General features: G+C 40.3%; 1 long non-coding RNA gene across 1 annotated transcript; it reads left to right on the forward strand.

Moving 5' to 3' along the window:
• Positions 1-210: 210 nt before the first annotated feature.
• Positions 211-1,902, forward strand: LOC141419552 (uncharacterized). Its single transcript, XR_012444191.1, has 2 exons — positions 211-315; positions 1,474-1,902. It is a non-coding gene; the product is annotated as an uncharacterized lncRNA (long non-coding RNA).
• The last annotated feature ends 9,710 nt before the right edge of the window (positions 1,903-11,612 follow it).

Raw genomic sequence — 11,612 nt, forward strand, 5'->3', positions numbered from 1 at the left:
CCTGGGTCTGTGATCCCTGCGTCTCTCCACCCCCCGGGGGGTTCATTACCCCCCACCGCGGGCACCCACACCCTCAGCCTGCTGCACACAGCTGGAGGCGGGAGCCTGCTCTGTTCCAACCAGTTCACGCAGGTCTCCATTACAAAGTCGTCATGGTCGCCAGGGTCGCTGTGATGACGTCAGGTTTCTATGGCAACCGCGATGCGCAGACTTGTCCTTCCCGCCGGAAATGCCTCCGCACAGCCCTGGCCTTGACTCCCCTCACCTTTCTCGCAAAGCAAAATGTCTTTACCCTGTAAACTTCATCTGAAAAGCGTAAGTAAGCGAGTCCAGGAGGGGACGCCATGGTCCCCATGATGACGTCAGGTTTCTATGGCAACCGCGATGCGCCTGCTCTTCTACACACTGGAAATGCATCAGCACAGCCATATCTTCTGTAAAGGCCCTTGCTTTTCCCTGAAAGCAAAGCACTTTCGCCCTTTGGAAAGCATTTACATTAGAGAATCTCGGCGGCGACACAGGCAATTGGCAGAACTCTGTCCAGGTTGTTGGAACAAAAAACCTGTTCTCGGGAAGGGAATTTTTATTCACCATAAACGGGACCTTAGGGGAGTAGTATCAGTGAAGGAGCAGGAGAATTATCAGTACACAGAGACCCAGGGTGTCGCCTGAGGCTCTTGGAGATGGGCTAGCCTCTGAGGGGGAACACGTAAGATACGCAACACACTATGCAGTTAAACAGCTGTGGCAGAAAACTAAGAGACTGTCCACAATCACCCGACTCGATGATCTAAAAAATGACCAAAAAAATGTCACTCAAGGACATTCACTGTTATTTTAGGAAGGTGAGCCTAGAACAACATAGTAATTTAGTGGGCATAAACCTAGTCAGTTCAACCATACATTGGTTTATACTGAGGAATTCTTATCCTCCATTCCAGGTATTTTCTTCCATATAGAGGGACATCCATGACAAAAACACTTCTCCCTCTCTGCACATCAACTCCTTCTTTATTTCAGGAATTACTTAATCAATTTAGAAGGAGAAACAGGGACATCCCTGACCAACACAAATCTATCCTCTCTACACACTCATTTTCTATAGCAGAAAGAATTTCATTGATTGGTGAGTTTGGGAGGAGAAACAGGGCTTGCACATCCCAGACTATCTCCCGTCAAACCTCTTTTTAGTAAGCTGCCCATCATGAGCCCTTGTTCTGATCTGCTCTTCAGGGATGCGTCTTACAATAGATTCACAGCTCTTCTCTTTCTTTGTCTCGCTTTCTCCCAAAGTATTCTTATGGTTTTGCTCCAAAAGGCTTAAGTCTTTTAAAAGCACCCCAAAATACCTCCTACTCAAAGTCTAAGCTCTAAACCAACTAATAAATATGGCAAAATAAGAAAAAGACATGAATTTTATTCCTCATAAATGTAATATTGGAAAATGTGATATGTATATTTTCTGGAATGTAGATGCCTTATAAAATAATTCCAGAATTGGACAAACACATCCACCCAGAAGTGCTGAGCTGAGACATTCACAAAGGCCAAGGACTGCAGAGTACATCTACCTGCTGTCTAATGAAGGAGCTCTGTGTATGACTGCCCATGAAAAGGGACTTCCTTGGAAAGGACTATCCCTGTACCAGGAGAAAGCATTTGAGGATGTCTTCATTGAGAAGCACTTCTTCTGTGGTCATCTGAAGGCTCATTTATCAGGGACATCTAGAGAGAACCATCATATGCATTGTGACTGATACTGGTGTCTGCTGGGAGTTCAGCTAGGGATGCTACCTGAAGCACCTTGGTTAGACACAGAGTCCTCCATGTGTAGGGTTACCAGATAAAATAGGAACAGCCAATCAATTTTGGATTTGAAATAAATATTGATTTTTAACCTAAGTGTGATGGTTAATTTTATGTGTTAAGTCAGACTTAGGCCATTGTGCTTAGATAGCTCAACATTATTCTGTATATTTTTACAATGTAAAGCAGATTTCCCTCTATAATGTGGGTGACCCTCATCCGATCATCTGAAGGCCTCATTAGAGCAAATGTCTGATCTCCCCTGAGCAGGAGGAAATTTTGCTAGCAAACAGGCTTTGCACTTGGACTTCAACATTGGATCTTTCCTTGTCTTCCCTTGTCTTCAGTCTGCCAGCCCACCCTGCAGATTTTGCACTCTCTACCTCTACACACACACACACACACACACACACACACACACACACACACACACACACACACACTATTGTTTCTGTTTCTCTGGATTTGGTATGCACTATTATTTTGTTCATTTGAATGAGGCTGGGCTTTCATATTGCTAAATCTAACAGTCCTAGGAGAAAACCCTCTATGTAATTTTAATGACTATCCAAGATATTTTCAATGTGGCAGGTCTGGTGAAACAAGCAGTTCAAATTCTCGAGATGAATGCTGTTAATACCTAACATAAAGGAAAACTGACTTGCATATACACTGTTGGTACTAAATAGGGGTATACATTTTCTCAGGTTTGTGGCTTAACAACTTGATTGGCCTTTGATGCAGAAGAAGCACTACTTCCAACAAGGGAGTAGCAGGTGAGGGTTTAGATAGCATCCCACAGTGATTCTCACCTGCGATCAGGCTGACTGAACAGGTAGGTAAAGTGACCACATGAGTCCCCTGCCTTAGGAAGGAAAGATGGCTACTATTTATGGAAACACTTGTTTAGAGGGTGTCAAATCCATGTTCCTAGAATTAGTACCTGGATTTAATCCCATGACAGTCCTGCTAGTTAGGTCTGGCTATCCTTTCTTCTCGAATGTGTGTGATTGCAGAGCACATGCTCCTAACCACAGAGCTACATTGTGAAGAGGTTGTCCACCAAGCCCACTGACAGAGCAAGGGAGAGAAGCTGCCAGCATGGGCACGTTGAGTTGTTGATGCAGATCTGTAGCAAATTTGTCAGGATACCTCCTGCTGTGAGGATTCATCCCTGTTCTCCTTGTGTTTACCTCTCTGCACTTCCAGCAGTGATAAAGGCTTGGGGACCATTCTTGCTATGAGGTAGGACTGGAAGCAGAAGCTACCTAAAGTCACTTTTTCTTCCATCCTTTATGGAAATTAGAATTAATGGACAATATTGGGCTGGTTTTACCTGGTAAGGAGGGCTGGGCCTTGAAGGATACAGAGAGGGAATATTTCTCCCAAACAGGGAAGAGGGAGAAGGTCTACAAGTCTCTCAATGAGTAGGAACCTAAACAATGTTCCTTATCAATGCTTGGTGCAGCTGCTATATAGCCCACCAAATCTGGTTATCTAATCATGAGACAGATTTTCTGTTTGAATGGAGTGTGGATAGAGCAAGGCCTAGAGTTCTGGTGGCACTGACCCAGCTAGGGAAATGATCAGCTGGTCCCTAATCAGTGAAGACACGTAAGTCATGATGGCAGACATCTCCTCAGGCTGTATCAGGAGGATAAGTTCCCACAGGGGGACCACTTTGGCAAAGAGCCTCAGCATTTAACATTGTAGTACTTACTATCTAGTTAAAGTTTATAATGTCTTTAATAGTGTATATCCCAGCCAACTACAAGGTGAGCGTCCCTGTTTCTGCAGATCTGTGCAATTAAATGTTTGCTAACATTATTAATATTTGTTAGTAATATCTTATTGTTGGAATATTAACTTACTCTTCATTATTCTCCACTTTATTTCCATATAAATGGTATATTTCACATGTACATCTCAACATGCAAAGACAGTTAGCTTTGGAATATGTCCTGGAATAATTCTAGACTTTGGCAAGATTTATGCTATGTCCTGTTTAAATTGAAACTGTAGAACCATGACATCTCAAAATACTGGTGGCAGAGGAATAATTGTGGTACAACTTCTTTGTGTACACATTTCTCAATGTCTATGAGAGAATAAAGTGAGGCCTCATGCTCTGCTGCTCTCTTAAGTTTGTACTCAGCCTCTGGCACATGTGCAATCACAGTCATGTGGCATGGTTAAAATAACAAAATAGCAAAGTCACCTTACCTGAGGAATCTCAGACACACTATTTTAAGAGACACATTATTTTAAGAGTAAGTGTTACATAAATATAGTACCTAGATGGTTAGAGATTAAAATGTGCAAAGCAGTTGTGTTGTGTGTTTTGTTTAGGGGTATATTCATGAACTGTTAAATAGGGAGCAAAACATGAGAATGATAAAAACAGATTGTGGATAATGGCTCCCTCTGGGAGTCAGAAAATTAGAGAAGTTACCCAGAGGCGTCCACTCTGCAGTGATTCATTGCATAATCTTAACCATGTTGATGTTTGCCTGTTATGGTTTTTGAAGACCTTTTTAGATGTTTGAAATCAAACACATTTGACATAAATGAATCTCTAATGGGCTTTAACTCTTACTAACAGTATCCTGTCATTCATTTAGAAAATGTGAAAGCACACTTAAATGCTACTATGAATACTTCTGTAACCTTCAGCCCTACCATGCACGAGTAGAAGCTATTCTCAGAATGGTATGTTTCCTCCAATTTTTGTCTACACACGTGCACATGTGCTCACACATGTATTGTACATGTGTTGAATACAGGTTTGACTTAATTGAAATGAGTCAATTAAGAGATAGGAGCCTTTGGTTTGGGGCTTCTTGGCAATGAGATGACTCTTACCATCTGCACCAATCCATCTTTCTCTCTCCTGGTACAATTCTATAGGGAAAAATGGAATGATGTGAAGCCAGTCCCTTTTCTTTTGGCCTCTTGTTTGCACTGTTGGAGCAAAGCTTTATTGTTACTTTCAGTTTAGCTCATTATCCCAATTGACCACCTTGACACCTGGTTGCTCAATAGAATTGGTACAAAAGCCAGAGTAGTCAATTGAGCACAGCCCTGTTCTAGAAGACAGCATTAATTTCTTCCTGTACATGTCTATTCATCATCATTAAATTCAAAGTATTATACAATTTCCACTGTGATTCCTTTTTTAGACCCAAGCCTTTCTTAGAGCATATTACTTAATTCTGAAACATTTTGAGACTTCTAGTTATCTTTGTAAAGACTAAAAATATGCAGAATGATTTTAGGTTTTTTAGGGGTTTTTTGGTGAGACTGGGGTTTGAACTCAGGGCTTCTCACTTGCAAAGCAGGTTGAGTCACACAGTTTGAGCCACACTCCCAGTCCTAGAATGATTTTAGTGTTTCAGATTTGGTGACCTTTCTTTTGTGGTTCAGATTATGTGGCAATCTGGGGAAGTAGTTCATGAATATTTATTTATGTGCTTATTTATTTATTTGTTTATTGTGGTACTGGAGATGGATCTAGGGCCTTGGGCATGCAAGACAAGCTCTACCACTGAGCTATATTGACAAGTACATTTTAAGGAAAATTTTTTCAGCAGTTGTTTGCTGTATTCCAAATATGTCAGTAAGGTCAAATACATTACTACTTCTGTAAAATCTTCAATATTGTTACTGATTCTTTTCTAATTATACTATTAGTTATTGGAAACATGTTATTTTTTCTTACTAGGATTATGGATTTCTCTAGTCATCTGTTATGATTTGAATCTGAAGTGTCCCCCAAAGTCTCATGCATTAAAGGCTTGGTTGCCAGTTGATGGGCTTTTGGGAAGTGATTGGATCCTGACAGCTCTGACCTAATCAATGGATTAAACCCCAGCTCCTTCCTGTCACTCCTTCTGCTTCCTGGCTGCCATGAAATGTGCAGCCTCTGCCACATATTCCCGTTGCCATGATGTTTCTGCCTTGCCTCAGGCCCAAACCACTGGAGCCAGCTGATAATGAACTGAAACTGTGACCCAAAATAAATCTTTCCTCCTTTATTTTATTATTTTTTTAATCTTTCCTCCTTTAAGTTGTTTTACTCAGGTATTTGCCACAGCAATGGAAAACTGACTAATATATCATCATTTTATCCTGATTTTCATTTTTTTTATTTTATTAGGTACATATAAATTAAAGATTACAATTCTATTCTGGTGGATTGATTGATCATTTTTTCTTTATTAAATGGCCTGTTTATTTATAAAAATGCTCATAGTCTTAAAATCTATCTTCTGTGACCACTTAAGAAACAATACCAAATTTCTTATGGATATGGATTGCATAATATGCCTTTCAAGATTCTCTTACGTTCATTCTTTCTCTGTTCATATGTGCAATGTGAATCTTTTGTAACCATCTTACATTTTTACTCTTTATTTCTTTTACTTGAAACAGGTAAGGGACGGGGTGGAAATTTGTACCCAACTATTTCTGACAGACTCCAAAACTTGGATTCTTAGAGCCTGAAGTGTATTTCTTTTCTAAATATTGCAACTCCCCTCTCTTCTCAGTCTCCATGTTCTTGTTGGCTGATCTTATATAATTCTAAGGTTGTCACTATAGTCCTAGGAATGAGAACACAGTATTCCACATCTGTAGCCCAGGACTCTCTCATATTCTGTAGATTCCTACCCAATTTTCTAGTAGAACTCTTTTCCAGCATATCCCAAGTGTACCATAGTATCACAATACATCCAAAATTAGTTCTACCAGTAATCAAGATTAACCCTATTTCTTTGCCCCAGGCTCAGGGATATTCAAACTCCAGCACTGATTCTGGTCAAAAGGTGACCTTTCCTTTACTTTTTAAGTTTCTGCAATAGACATCCAAGCTTTGTTCAGGAAGAAAAATAAATCCATTATTATACTATAAAAAGCAAATTAGGAGATATTTTTTATCACACAAAAGCTACTCATTTTTGAAAATGTGTATGGGTCAAAACAGCAGAAGGAATCTACCTGGCACATTTCTCACACATGAATTATGCATCCATACATAAATAGCTACCTTTGCCATTGTTGAGAGGTGCCTTGATTTTTTACTGGACAGCTTTCCTCTGTGGCTTAGTTTCTGACTTTTTAGTTTCCACTCCCTGTTAAGTTCATCATTACTTGGTCTTACTGTGATAACCTCTCAAGTCCTCAATATCAGGGATTTTACCTTTGCTCAGTCTTATTCAATGTGAGAGAAAACATGGTTCTCCTTAGAAGAAAGAGTGGGATTGGAATTTGCTGCTACTAAAATATTAGAAAAATAATCCAATTTCAAACTTATTCTAAGAAAACAGATGACTGTTTTCATCTCTCCTGGTCATCATTTTAATATGTTTATTATTTTCTTTATTTAGAGACTGAGAGCACTGATTCTGGAGATCAGAAGGTTTGCCTATGTTCTGGTTTTGCAACTTGTTAGTTGAACAACTTCAGGTAATTTACTTAACCTCTATCCTCCTATGTGAAGTGGGGATATAGCAGGGAGGAGGACCAGAAAAGAAGTAAGCAAGTCTGTGTTCTGATAATGTAGCAGGGAGGAGGGAATGACACAGCAGGGAAATAAAGCTTAAAGGATCTAAACATGAAGAATGTCATATAACACTGGGGAATGAAGTAGCCAATAGAGTTTCATGCAACCATATATGGGTTAAACCTTGCTTTTTGCTTCTGTAACCTGCTTGCAAGGGTGTATAAGGTAAGGCCCCTTTGTTCTCAGGGCTCAGGCTTTGGACATGAGTTGGCTGAGTCTGTGCTGGCACAATAAAACATTGCTTCCTGCTGAACTGCTTCGGTGTCCTGTTTCCCTGTCCTTGAGTATCCTGCAACAGGGATATTGATTGTATAGCCCTCACAGGTTTCTTATGGGGAATGGGTTGAATAATACTTATAAATCACTTACAACACTGGCTGAGACAAGGCTCATGAAAAGTGTGTTATGAGTATTGTTATTAGTACCATTATATTGTGCATATTGCAAATTATTATGACGGTAAATTCATTACAGGCAATAAGACTGGAACTATATGAGAAATTAAAAATTAAAAGTTGTCACTGAAGAAAACAAGAATAGAAAAATCACCTAATCACACAAATATTCCCAAGTGTTATTAATGATGAATTCTTTTTATTAGCATATATTAGTTATAAAGAGGGTATACGCTGTGATATTTACATATGTGCTTACACTGTATCTTAATTTGATTCACTTGTTCCATATTCTCCCTCATCTCCCTTCCCCCTTCTCAGAATAATTTCAACAAGTTTCATTGTGAGGGGATTCCAAGATGGCGTCTAGGGGGAGGAAGCAGAAAGCGAGTCTCCTATAGTGAAATCTTGGAGAGACACTGGAGACACACTTTGCAGGCATAATCACTGAGAAGAGGCATAACTTTGACCCCTCCACACCTCCAGCTGGCGCAGAGAATCTCCACTTCACATTAAACGGAGAAACCAGGAGGACCCCTGGGCCGCCAGTCACCGGCGCCCAGATGGCTTGGGAAGACACGGACCAGGTGAGCTTCGTGGTACCACGGTACTCCCACAGACAAGCCTGGGCCAGAGCAGCATAGCCCCCTGGACAGACTGACCTCCACCTGGGGAAAAAAGAGAAACTGAGTAATAGCAATAAGAACAATAAAGACGCATGGGAAAGAGGGTGTGGCGCCCTGAGTGCTGAAGATTGGGGGAAGGGAATCCTTCCTGGGACTGTAAATAAACAAGCCGGGCGGGCCGGAGAGGCTCTGGCAGGAGCGGGGGTGCACACCCAGCAACCAGGAGCGGGAAAACTTGTGAGAGTGGTAGAGGGAGGAAAACTCCACAGGAGAGGAAGGAAGAACCACTTCCCACGTGAACTGTAAACAAACATGGTGGCTGGCAGGAGCAGCAGCACCGCACAGTAATCAGGAGCAGGAAAGCTTGTGAAAGTGGTGGTGGGAGGAAAACTGCACAGGAGAGGGGAGAAGACCCCACACATGAACTGTAAATAAACAGGCAGGCCTGACAACGCAGGTGCAGTGTCACCTTTCCCAGTGTGCTTGGAAAGGGGAAAGCCTGTAGCAGAGGCTCCCACCCAGGAGAACTCTGAACAAACAAAGCCTGCAGGGCCAGGTGAGTGCTAAGCTCACCTCAGAGATCTGCATAAATAATGCCTCCAGCAACAGCAGGCTGACAGCAGCAGGCAGGCAAGCCACAGCTGCAGATACCATTCTCAGAACTATCTCCAGACTCTTTTTTTCTTTTTCTCCCTACCTTTGATGAGAGAACAACCGAATTACACCTGCATGCTGAAAACCTTACTGAAACTGTATTGCATTTGAACTTGGGACACTTGGTGGGGTTTGTGTGTGTGTGTGTGTGTGTGTGTGTGTGTGTGGAGATTTGTTCTACTTTATGTGTCCCTTTTGATGAGACAACTACAGAACAACATCTGAGGCACCATCTCCAGGATTGGAGACTGAGATGGACACCCAATTTATTAAGACTGAAACTTCACTGCATTTAAACTTGGAGGTGTTTTTGGTTTTTTGGTTTTTTGGTTTGCTTTTTTTTTTAATTTTCTATTTTCCATTTTATCTTAATTAATTTTTATATACAGATATTTCTTTCATTAACTTATTTTTTATTTTTTTCTTATCTTTATTTTATTTTTGATTTTCAATCCTCTCTCTGTCTCTCTAATGACTGTTCAGCTTACTGTCAATTAGTACACTAACACTCCCTGTTTATACCTTTGAAACTTTCTTGTCTGAAACCTTGTTCTGTTTTCTCCCTCTTGTCTGTGTATTTGTTTTCCCCTTTTCTTTAAGTTCTTGCTTTCCATCCCAGCTCACCCTTCCATTCTAAATATTACCATTGTTATTATTACAAGCTAGAAAATACTTAATTGCACACAGTACAGGGACAGTAACAACACCAAAGACAATGACGGGAAGACAGAAAACACAGGGAAACCAGTTTCCCCACAGCAAAAAATTAGTACAGGAACCAGAGGGGAATGAAGAAAACAGAAACTCAGATCCAGACTCCAACAAAATGAAGATAAACTATGCCAAAGGACCCAATGAAGCCCACAAGAATAATTTAAAAGAAGACATACTACAGGTACTCAATGAGAATTTGATAGAGATGATACTGGATAGGGTCAACCAAAATGTACAGGAGACACTCAAGAAATTCCAAGACAACAAAAATAGAGAATTTGAAAAAGCAAAAGAAGAAATAAAGAAAACCATAGAAGCACTGTGTAAACACCAAAGTGAAACAGAGAACACGAAGAATAAATGGATAAATGAACTCAGGACAAAAATTGACATTAAAGAGGAAACCACCCAGGATATGGGAAACTTCAGAAAAAAGAATGAAACAGAACTGCAAAACAAAACAGAAGGCCAATCCAGCAGAATAGAACAAACAGAAGCCAGAATCTCAGAACTTGAAGATGAAATGGTAATTAAAGGAAAAACCGAAGAACTATTAATTAAACAACTCAAGACCTGTGAAAAGAAAATGCAAGAACTCACCGACTCCATCAAAAGACCAAACTAGAGAATCATGGCATCAAAGAAGGAGAAGAGGTGCAAGCGAAGGGAATGCGTAATATATTCAATCAAATAATAACAGAAAATTTCCCAAATCTAGAGAAAGATATTCCCATACAGATGCAAGAGGCCTCCAGGACTCCAAACAGACCAGATCAAAATAGAACTACCCCACAACATATCATCATTAAAACAACAAGTTAAGAAACTAGGGAAAGAATATTGAAGGCTGTAAGAGAAAAAAAACAAGTAACATACAAAGGTAAACCCATCAAAATCACAGCAGACTTCTCAACAGAAACATTAAAAGCAAGAAGAGCATGGGGTGAGATCTTCTGGGCACTGAATGAAAATAACTTCAACCCCAGGATACTCTACCCAGCAAAACTATCATTCAAAATAGATGGAGCAATAAAAGTCTTCCATGATAAGCAGAAACTAAAACAATATGTGACCACAAAGCCACCACTACAAAAGATTCTGCAAGGGATTCGGCACATAGAAAGTGAAATCCAACTTAACCAAGAAAAGACAGATAGCACCAAACCACAGGAAAAGAAAAAGCAAGACAGTAGAGAGTAACCTCAACTTAGGTACACACAATCAAACCTTCAAACAACTAAGACAACTAAATGACAGGAATCACCACATACCTATCAGTACTAACGCTTAATGTTAACGGACTTAATTCACCCATCAAAAGACACCGCTTGACCAAATGGATTAAAAAGGAAGATACAACAATTTGTTGCTTACAGGAGACCCATCTCACCGACAGAAATAAGCATAGGGTTAGGATGAAAGGCTGGAAGAAGATTTACCAAGCCAATGGCCCCCAAAAACAGGCAGGAGTAGCAATACTTATCTCTGACAAAGTAGACTTCAAACCTACCTTGATCAAACGAGATAAAGAAAGACATTCCGTACTAATAAAAGGGGAAATAGACCAACAGGAAATAATAATTATCAACCTGTATGCACCCAATGTCAACACACCCAATTTCATCAAACATACCCTGAAAGACCTAAAAGCGTATATAAACGCCAACACAGTGGTTGTGGGAGACTTTAACACCCCATTATCATCAACAGATAGGTCATCCAAACAAAAAATCAATAAAGAAATCCAAGATCTAAAATATGCACTAGATCAAATGGACCTACTCGATGTCTACAGAACATTTCATCCAACCTCTACACAATATACATTCTTCTCAGCAGCCCATGGAACCTTCTCCA

This window comes from Castor canadensis, chromosome X (assembly GCF_047511655.1).
Source record: "Castor canadensis chromosome X, mCasCan1.hap1v2, whole genome shotgun sequence".
Taxonomy (NCBI): Eukaryota; Metazoa; Chordata; class Mammalia; order Rodentia; family Castoridae; genus Castor; species Castor canadensis.